The sequence below is a fragment of the Enhydra lutris genome, unplaced genomic scaffold, assembly GCF_002288905.1.
Source record: "Enhydra lutris kenyoni isolate GAN:26980312 unplaced genomic scaffold, ASM228890v2 scaffoldscaffold16, whole genome shotgun sequence".
NCBI lineage: Eukaryota > Metazoa > Chordata > Mammalia > Carnivora > Mustelidae > Enhydra > Enhydra lutris.
In genome coordinates, this window is record NW_019154100.1 from 5550019 (window position 1) to 5560614 (window position 10596).

General features: G+C 41.8%; 1 protein-coding gene across 1 annotated transcript in view; it reads right to left on the minus strand.

The window, feature by feature from the left end:
- Positions 1–9080, minus strand: part of LOC111147287 (calcitonin receptor) — a 151649-nt gene extending 142569 nt beyond the window's left edge. Inside the window, exon 1 of the mRNA XM_022503247.1 lies at positions 9007–9080. The gene's annotated coding sequence lies outside the window, so the exon portion shown is untranslated. The remainder of the gene's footprint in view (positions 1–9006) is intronic.
- Between the last annotated feature and the right edge of the window lie 1516 nt (positions 9081–10596).

Here is a 10596-nt window from a genome sequence, read left to right on the forward strand (position 1 = left end):
AGCCTCTCAAGGAGAGCACTGGACATGGAGTCCAAAGGCTGGAGTTCTCAAGGCAGCACTGTCACCTACTGATGGAGAAATAATAAATATGTCATCTCTACCTCAGTTCCTCTTTCATGAGAGCACTGAACTCCTGATCAATAATAAGGATAAAATATTAGTTACCAAGAAAATGTATGACGTTACCTCATAGACAAGCAATGCCTCTTTAACAAATTAAAATGCAGTTCAATGAGGCTATAACTTCCAGTTTTGATATTTGCTGACTCCAAGTCACTACTCCTCAAATTTGCCCAGATTATTAATATTTTAGTAGCTAAGAAGAAATGCCAAGTTTCTCATTGACCTTCTATTTACTAAAATAATATATCTAATTTGCAAGAATATACATTTTTCTCATTGGATGCAATAAAATTATTTTCATTTTGAATGGGAAGAAAAGCAACCCAGTAAATTCTTGTTTTTCCTGAATTGGCCCTCGAGCAACAATGATCACTCACCACTTTACTGGGATTTTGCCTTAATGCCATCTTTGCAGTCTATATGATGTTAGGAATGAAAAAGTGTTCTAATATTGTCCTGACCTTTTAACCCTGTAGTAGGCCCAGGGAATGAGGTGCTAAAGCAATTTGCATTATTGTGTTCTCTGTGTCATGAATTTCTTTGAATCTTGGACTAAAGAGATCCCATCTCAATGTCTGTAAACATAGATCTCTTCTACAATAACCCTTCAAGCTTGCAAGATTTCTGTCTATCAGACCTAAGGTTAGAGACAAATAATTATGCTGAAGTTTGGGTTAATTAATATATGAGTCACGTCCATTTGAAATTTCAGTTTGGCAGCAGGGCACTCTGCCTTTCCCTTTTCCCTAGCTGCCCCAGTTGACTTTATGAACACCTGTTCGAGAGGAAATTTCCTTAAACAGCAGAGTCTTCCTTTAACAATTATTATTATCGAAGAGGCTTTTTTTTTCCCCTCTTAAGATGGTCCTACCATAAGTGCCATTACTTTGGGGCTCCAGGAAAGGATAAATATAGCTTTCATATTTGGCTGACACCAAACTCATCTGTGTTTATAAAAAAATTAATTTAACAGGTACTTCGTAGAACTAAGTTAGGGTTGGGCAAAAAAAGCCTAAGTTCCTAGAACTGTATCACTCCTCGCATTTTTATGGTGGTGCCAGACGTTCCAGCATATGTGTGTCGTCGTCTGGAACATCCCCTTGCTCCAGAGCAGGAACCTGGACTACCACAGGGTATCCCAAAAGGCCACATCGTGGTGGTCAGTGTTATAACCACAGCTCCCGCAGCCCCACTCGGTTAGAAAGCTGAGCTGAAAGCCTTCAGAAAGAGTGACTTTAAAGTCCATGAAGAGGGGCTCCTAATTCTCTTATTGAAGGCTCTGATCATTCAAGACAATATATACAAATTATAATAAAAAGATCTCTAAATCATCATTAAGATGTCATTTGACTGCAGTAGTGGAGCACAATCTTTTGGCATTAGGTAAACTTAGGTTTGAATTCAAGCCCTGGTGCTTCGGTGATGCATGAACCTGGGTGCGTCACATAAGATTTCTGAGTCTGTCTCCTTGTGGAATGGGCATAACCCCCCATGTGATTGTCATGATAATAACTAAGCATCGTGGTATCCAGCATGCAGTCGGGGCTCAATGACCTGTAGCTGGGTTTGTTATTATTTTAGTGGTATTCGTAAAGTCTCGGAGACATTAACTTGCTGACGATCAGTTATTCAAACAATTTAGGATTAATTGCTTCCAGGGCTTTGGTCCATACTGGGAGTATGAGAAGGAAAGTCCCATTTTTTATCCCCCTGCCCACAGGGGTATAAATACTAGCTGACTAGCTTCAGTCTAGTGCAAGAGGCACGGAGACAAAGAGGTATATACTTTGTGCCTAAGAAAGTGTATGGGGGGCAGCTGGAAAACAGTTCTGCATGCTTAAGATGAATGCAATGTTCTGAATATGTGAGCTATGTTTTAATGTAATATATGATATTTATTTTAATATAATATGTGATATTACTTCTTGCCTGGGGAGGGGGCTGGTCACTGACCATCCAGGTAAGGCTTGCTGACTGAAGAAAACAGAGTTGGTTCTTCGAGTCAACACTGACTCAAGCCAAAAATAATAGTTCCCGGGGTGAGAAATGTGAATGGTTTACTGATTTGGAGGATGCCAGAAAGAAGGGGCTGAAATCTCTGGAATAACAGTTAGTTGATACCTTAAAAGAGGAAACATTTAAGGCTTAATGTGACAAAAATAATTTCAGGGGAAAAAAAGGCACCATATCTAGGGCAACATTTAGGTAAGTTTAACTCGTGTCACTAAGAGAAAAGAAAGTCTCCTCTACATGTTGCGGAATACGGCAGAAAAGGATGACTGTACTTTTTAATCTAGTAAGGAAATAAGAAAAATTAACAGAGCTCCACAACAGAAAAGGGAGAATAAAGTACAAGAAGACAAGTAGAAAATGGTATAATTTCTGATTCAAAAAGTGATATTTTTCCCTGAAAAATTCACCTGTGCAACTTCTGGGTGGACAAACATTCTAAGAAATATTTGGATGCAGAAATGCTGGGATTTCTAAATTGTAATCCCTGAAGGTAGGGGCTTATGAAACCCATGTTTACCCCCCGATGCCCTATTATAAAAAAGACATTAAGAGAGTTTATTTCAATGAATGAATGACAAAAGGGAATACTTTACACACACACACGCACACGCGTGTGCATGCTGCATGGTACTTCTAGAAGCTCTAAGGAAAGAGATATCAGGATGTGATATTACATCTTGCCCGGGGCGGGGGGCGGGGTGTGTGTCACTGACCACCCAGGTAAGGCTAACAGAAGGAAGCAGCATTTAAGTTAAGCTCTAGTGGACTGTAAAATTTCAAAGGGATATAAAATAAAGAGTCCACGTCAAAGTGACTGAAATTATTGTGGACACTCGGTGTCTCCATTTCCTCCCTTCTCCTTTCTTCCTCAACCCACTACTGAAACTGCTCTTAATTCAATCCAACTGCGATCTCTCACTTCCTACCCCACTTGATTGACTTGTGACATCCTGCTTAGGTGCCCACTTTTTTTCTCCGTGGCTTCCACAAAACCACTTGCTCCTGTGCTTCTTCCTTTCACCTAGCCTGTAATTTCCATATTTTTTGCAGACCCTTGTACCTTAAAAAAACAAAAACAAAAACTGGTGTTCCTGGGATTCTGACCTAGATGATTTTCTTTTTTAAATTTTTTCTGGCTTTTTTTTTTTAAACTTCCCTTTTCTCTCTTTTTAGTTTTTACTTCTCCGAGGGTGAAATCCTCCGTTCTTTTACCATCAGCTGAAACAGAGAGACAGACTTATGTCTCCCAAATCCATATCTCTAAAACAAAATGCTGTCTCCAGCCATAAATTTCTGTGTCTACTTTTACTGGATGTCGTCACATGAATAAGTTGAATGCATCACGTTCCAAATTAAATTCTTTACCTTCCGTCCCTAAAACATTCCTTGTCCAGACGATGTGAATGACGTCCATCTCTCCTATTATTTGTGAAAGAAACCTAGGCTTGATCATACTATCACCTATTTTCCTCAGTCGTGCCACCTCCATTTTCTACCATATACCCACTTCCACGAAAGCTATCCCTACAATAATCTCCTGATTGTTTTCTTTCCTTTTCTATCTCCCCTTCCACCCAGTTAGGTGACCCTAACTGTTTATCCCCTCTGTTAGTGCAATAAGGCTCCGGGCTTCCAGTTAATTTGTATCCATTGCTCTTTCAATCTAATATCCCTCCTGTCTTCCTGCTGCAGTGATCTACCAGAACAGCAGATCTGATTATTTCAGTCCCCTACTTTAACTCCTTCAAGAAGCCCCACTGTCTTCATGATAAAATGCAAATCCTTTAGCAAGACAGGCTTGCAAGCCTCTCGGTGACCCATGCCCCACTACCTCACCAGCACCAGCCCAAATGCCCATGGCTTCCCAAAATCACCATGTTGTTTCAAACATCCAGGCTTTTTAGAGCCTCATGTCCTGTCTCTAACACACTTCATCACTTCCCCTCCTTATTTGGCTCATTCTGCTTTGTCATATCAATGCCGAGTCATGCCCCCTTTAGGGTCATCTCCCTCAGAAAGCTTCCCGGATGCCCCGCTGGGTGCTGTTCCTCCCGGCTTCCAGAACATTCATGACATTTCTTTATCGGAGTACTTACCAGATGGTTGTGTAACTGTTTCTTGGTCTGTCTGTGTCCTGCAGTCCCCAGGAAGCCAGGAACTGTAACCTGTCACAATAACCCCTGACTAGGACATAATAAGCATTTAGTAAGTATGTACTGAGCTTAAAAATATGAACAAAGCTCTAAGGACAGAAATTTGTTGGATGTATTACGGAGAATGAGTAAGACATTTTGCGTGATGGAGGAAGGTAAGATTTGAAATGTTGAATTTTGAACTAGCAGACAAGGAGAAGGCAGGGAGGGGGACTAGGGCTGTGGGAAGAAGCAAAAATCAAAGCAATGCAGCTTCACCACTGAACCCCAGATGGAAGGGGCTCCCCACCCACTACCAACCTCAATTTTGAGGCAATAGAATATAAACTGAGGTTGACAGGCAAGGGCACAAGGGTTGAGTGTGAAGGATGGACTCCACACTGGGAGTCAATTTTTGCTGCGTCATTATGGCTTCAGAGCTGGAATCAGGGAGTCGTTGCAGTTTCCCACTTGACTTGGTTGGGAAAGGTAAAATGGAATTCTATCATAAAATATCTTAAATGCTAGGCTAAAGAGGGGTTCTAAGTCTTATGGTTCCTTAGCAATTACCGAATAATTATGAATCGAGGGTGACAAAATGGGAGCTTAGAACATAAGTCCGACTGTGTTGTATAACACTGACTGCGTCACAGAGGCTGAATGTGACCAAACATTAGGAGAATATTTAATTATTTTGTTAAAAATAACAAGAAAAGCTCAAAATAAAGGGATGGCAGTGAAAGTAGGAGGAAGAAAAACGCAGCATTTGTGAAGAAAACTGGGAATAGTCTTGAGACTTGGTAAGAGAGAAGAAAGACATACATTTGCAAACGGAAATGGCAATGAGGTAGAATGGTCAAATATTGATTGCAAAAACAGAAACTATTTCACCGAGCTAGGGACTTTGTTTCTTTGAGAAACAGCTCCTTAGGTTTGGAGCACTGTCTTCTTCATTTACAAAAGTACCAATTTATATACTATTTTTAATAAAGAAAGGCTTTTCATTGAACAAAGACAGACTTAGACCTCAGGCATTCACAGGTACCCTGGAGGTATCATGCGACACAAGGCAGGGGCACGGAACGGCAGGCATGATGGCAGAAGCATAGCCAGCTCCAATGAGATACTCTTGCCGGGCCAGCCCGGTGTTAGAGACCTTTCACTGGACTCCTTGGTCAACATTTCCTACCTTAAAATGATTTTCCAAAACAAAATAAAAAAAACCCCAAGAACCCCAAACTACATTCCAATCAGATAACACTCTTTTCAGAACACCAATGCATGAAAATGGCACTTAGAAGTATTAAGAAGAGATTCTGAGGACATTTTCTACCAATTTTTTGCCTCTAAATTATTCTGTAAATTGCCTCTAAATATTAAAATAAAATTTTAGAGACCCCAAACCTTTCCATATTACCAGTTTTCTAAACTGATAAAGTAAAGCTGGAAACAGATGTTAATTAATATTGGTTGCTGTGTTTTGATAGAATTGAAAACAAATGAATACCACTGTGACAGTACAATATATTATCAATTGGTTTCATAATACTCATTATATGGAGCCCTGAAAGATCATATTAACATTGAAAACCACACAGTTGTCACACAAAATAATTGCTTTTGATTATAATTAAACTGGAAGAAAATCTCACACCAGAGTGGAACAATTGTTTATGTATTGGTCATTATCTGTTAGACACAGAATCCTTGAGTATAGGGGCATGACTTATTTGTTTATGTTATCTTCAGGCTTAATGTGAGGCTTGGCATATAATAAACAATCAAAAATATTTTTAAATGAATGACATTTTAAAAAATACAACACATAGAACTTACTATACACCAGGCACCTACCCACAGTGACTAACAAATATTAACTCATTTAATTCTCATTAGATAAACCTCCTTTTACAAAGGAAATTAAGGCATGGGGAGGTTAGATTACTTGCCCCAAAATGGACAGCTTCTTAGAAAATGATGGAGCCAGGCTGAAAACACAAGCAGAGCCATTCTAGAATCTGTGCTCTTAACCAATATTACTTTTTTTTAAATGCTGCCTTTAAATTTAAAAAAATGTATATACATATATATGTTATAATAGTATTAAACTTAGAATAAGAAGACTTGGGTTCAAACGCATGCCAAATATGTTTGGTTTATGGCTTTGAGCAAGTTCATTAACCTGATGGGTCCTTAATTTCCTCATATGTAAAATGAAAATAATAGCTGGTACCTCACAAAGCTATTGTGAGCCTTAAAATAATTTATATGAAAATGCTAGAACATAGTTGGCACCCAGGGTATGTTAGTTGGTGTGCCAAAGAGAATGGTAGTACTTTCCTCCTTCTGTCCTTCAAAAGCGTACATATTTGCACATTACACATCATTCAGGTCTTAGAAAAAATGAAATCAAATTCTATGTTTCATAAAGCATTATTTTCAACATCTCTTAAAGCTAGAGCTAATTTATGAAACCATTTTCTGGATGGTCAGGTAAGCTTCAAACTCAATAGCTTGCTTTCTGGACAGGAAAAAAAAAAAAATGTTTTTCCCGGAAGCTATTATTGTTTAAACATCTACCATCAGGAAAAAAAAGTCCTCTTTTTCTTCTAATTGGGAAATCAAATTAGATATATTTTCTTAAAGAAAAAAGATTAGAACAACAGTAGAACATATGGCATTTATTTTCACCAAGACCCCCCAAAATTAACAGGCTCTACCAAATCCGACGGGAACCATCTCAATCAGTGGTTCCAAATCATGGCTGCACATTAAATCATGTAAAGAAAAATAAAAATAAAAATGTGGACCCCTTTCCTTAGATATTCTGATTTAATTGGTTTGGGGAAGGGTCTGGATTGACTTATAATTTTTTTGAAAGCTTTCCCATTGATTCTAATTTGCAGCCTGAGTTGAGAACACTGGTTTAGGTTATCATTGAAAATATCACGTCTCCTATTTCCAATTTATTTTTAATATAATAAAAACCAACAGTAGATAATATCTTTATTAATGTCAATATTTAAAGGCTCTAAGAAGTTCACCAAGAACAGAGTAGCCACAACACTACTATACTAAGATTTAGCTCCATCTCTTTAACTGACTGAAGCAAATGCTACCTTTTTCCATCCATCATCATTCATTATCCAGAATTCAGAAAGATAACAAGATGGGAAACAGAAGCCATATTTATATCAGCTAATTTTCTTGAACTCCAAGCATCATGAAAACAATACAACTCTAAGATTATTTATGTGTTCTTGTGAATAAGTTATAATAAGGATTTCATGTTTACTCAATGTATTGGTGTGGTCAGTAAGTAATCTTAGAGCATTTTACAATATGACTGAATATTATTCTTGTGGCTCTAGTTCCTAAAATTAACTGTAGATTAGAGGCATTGAACCAAAACAAATCCCAGCTGACGGATGTTTTCAGCTATGTTAAAATATTGAGTAGAAATGAGTGCCCACTGAGAATACTTACTTAAACTACAAAGATTGTTTGCAAATCCAATCACCTTAGCTCCCTTCATGATGCTAGTGTAGAAAACCAGCAAGCTCCACTTTTAAAAGCTGAATTCTTTAAGAGAACACGTAGTAGGCTAGCAACATGCTATTAAAAGTCCCACAATACTATAAAGCATCCCTACTTTGTCTTCACCGGTAAGCCAAAGTGGCCCAAATGTATAAAATACTTGCTTTCTCTTATCATTTAAGACACACTCAAACTTGGACACTCTGCAGTTTAAAGATTAGTTTCAGTAAATACATGGTCACACTTTGATTTCTTTTCAACATTTCACTTTCATTCACCCAATAATTTTCAACAAATAGCCTTGAACAGCTGTCTTGGGTTAGGCTAACTAGAGCCACCAGATCGTTGGGGGTCTCCAGAAGATCGGCAGATGGAACCCTGCCTTCTAGTCTTGCATATACCATATAACGTTAGGTAAAGCTTGCAGATAGAACTTTTCTTAGGTAGATTTGCAAAGTAAATCCTGAATAATGGGTTAAAAATCTAACCGGATTCTTGATTTTTGACTTTGATTGGATTTCCTTGCACCTCAAGGAAAATGACTGGGGAAGAAGAATTCATCTGTTAGAGCTGTTCTTGATGTCTTTCACCCAGGCTTGGAAAGAGCATCATGAAAAAAGAGTACCCCTTTGGAAACTACGCACACAACATATTTTTCCTAATAGGTGTGAAGAATGGCTGCTATGCATAAATGATTGTTGGAAAATAATTCTCTGTAAAACATGACTTAACAAGCAACGCCATTCACCACTGTACTCATTTCCAATATCCAGAACAACCATGACACATCACATAGATGCCGATATTATCTGTTTGTTAGCTAATAAACACCTCTTGGAAAAAATCCACAACTCTCAGCCCCATAATTTTCATACCCAATAAGTTGGAAAATAAAAGTTTTGAGAAAAAATTGATATTGGAAACATAGAGAAAGTCACCAAAAAAAAAAAAAAAAAAAATCAGGAGTCTTCAATAGGAAATCCTAAATTGTAGCACCCTCCCAGGACAACCAACTTTTCTCTAGTCAAGGGTAAAGTGAGGCAACCGAGACTAAGGGGACCCTACATCTGAACCTCAAGCACCACAATCAAACTGAAGTTTTGCAATAAAAAAACAAGGTACCTTGTGCACCTTCACTGTTCACCCTTCCCGGGGAACATCCCAAAGCTTTAAGTTCTGTCCATTCCCAGACCCTCCTTACCTGGAATAGTCTCACAGGGCGGCTGGGTACAGCTCCGGAGAAGCGAAGGACATTCGCAGGTGGTGGCTCCAGAGACTCAGGAACTCAAGCTCCAGCGCCCATCTCCTGGGCAGGAGATGTCAGCCGCCGGGTAAGGTGCAGACTGTGCGCACCTCTCCAACCCAGGAAGGTCCGCGAGCTGCGCGGCGCAGCCCACCCAGTGCCTGGGGGGCTGGCTTCCTAGTTTGACGTGAGAGCAAACTGCGTTAGTCCAGAGCCCTCCCTCTCCTGACCCCCTCCCGATTTCCTGACACTTTACTTCTGCTTTAAGTGATGGTTTAAACCTAGACCCAGCTTGTATTATAGGCTAAAAGGTAACTGTTTTTTCCCCATGCCTATTTCCACCTCCCCAAAGTCCAGGAGGCTCACCTTCCGGGCGCCTTCCCTCGCCCAGCTCTGAGCTGTGCGCAAACTTCTCCCGACTTAAGAGTCTTAATGCTCGCCCGCGCTCCCGCCCCACCCCCGGTCACCTCCCCCCGGGCTGCAGAGGAGGTGGCAGCGGAATTGATGAGCGTCAGCCCCCCCGCCCCTGAACCCTCCCACCCCCGCCAGCCCCCTCCAGTCCCTGGAGAGGGAGGGGCGAGCAGGAGAGCTCCGAGCGCCTCGATGCCAGCCCCTCTAGCCCCGGCCCGCAAGTGGGGCTACGCCCGCGGCAGCTGCCCTGCTCGGGTCCCGGCTGGGGCTCACCCCACGGGTCCCGGAGACTAAAACGCGGCGTAAACACGGGGAGCGGGAGAGAGATTCGAGTTAGACCTTGGGTAGGGAGGTTGGGTGGGGAGGGCGACAGTCTGGGAGGGGAGATTCGTCCCCAGATGCAGGTTTCTGGGAGCCCTGTCCCTTCCCCGGAGGATGCAAATTCCGGAGGGAGCTGAGTTTCCAAAAGAACCCACACCCAGAAACCGTGCCACCCTGGCTCCTACAGCCACTACTCGGGGGACAGCACCACCTGAGAGCCTGTGGAGAGAGGGTCGGTAGTGAGCGAGGTAGTGAAAGTGAGATGAGGATGGGTGGGAAAACGCTTGGTTAGGAGCTGGGGTGCTGAGAGGAGGCAAGAAAAGGAGCCGGGAGACAGGAGGAAAGAAGAGGAACCATGGGGGTCCGGCAAACCCTGGGAGAGCGTTCGGAGTTGGAGAGCTGTCCGGAGCTGGGGGCGCAGGCTGCCTTTGGGGGAACAGCGCCCTCCACACAGGGGACTGATGGTGGGCACAGTAACCTAGAGTGAGTGAGCGCAGTGAGGACGGCGCTGGAAGACGGGGGTCTGGAGTGCCACACTTGGTACTGGGGACTGCGACTCCTCTCTCTTCCCTCCTAAAGCCCTGGATGCCAGGAGGAACCCGGGACAATCCGATTCCAGGCAAGGCGCAAAAACCAGGCTGGCTGGAGCGCCCTGGGAGGCGGGCAAGTTGGTTCCAAGGACGCACAGCCCTTAACATCCTTTAGCCCACCTCTGGATAGAGCAAGGCAGCAGCGGACACTTTTTCGCTAACTCTGTTGAAGTGGTGTTGGGCTAAGAAAGCGGCATCTCGCGCGTCCCGGGACTGCAAAGTGGCC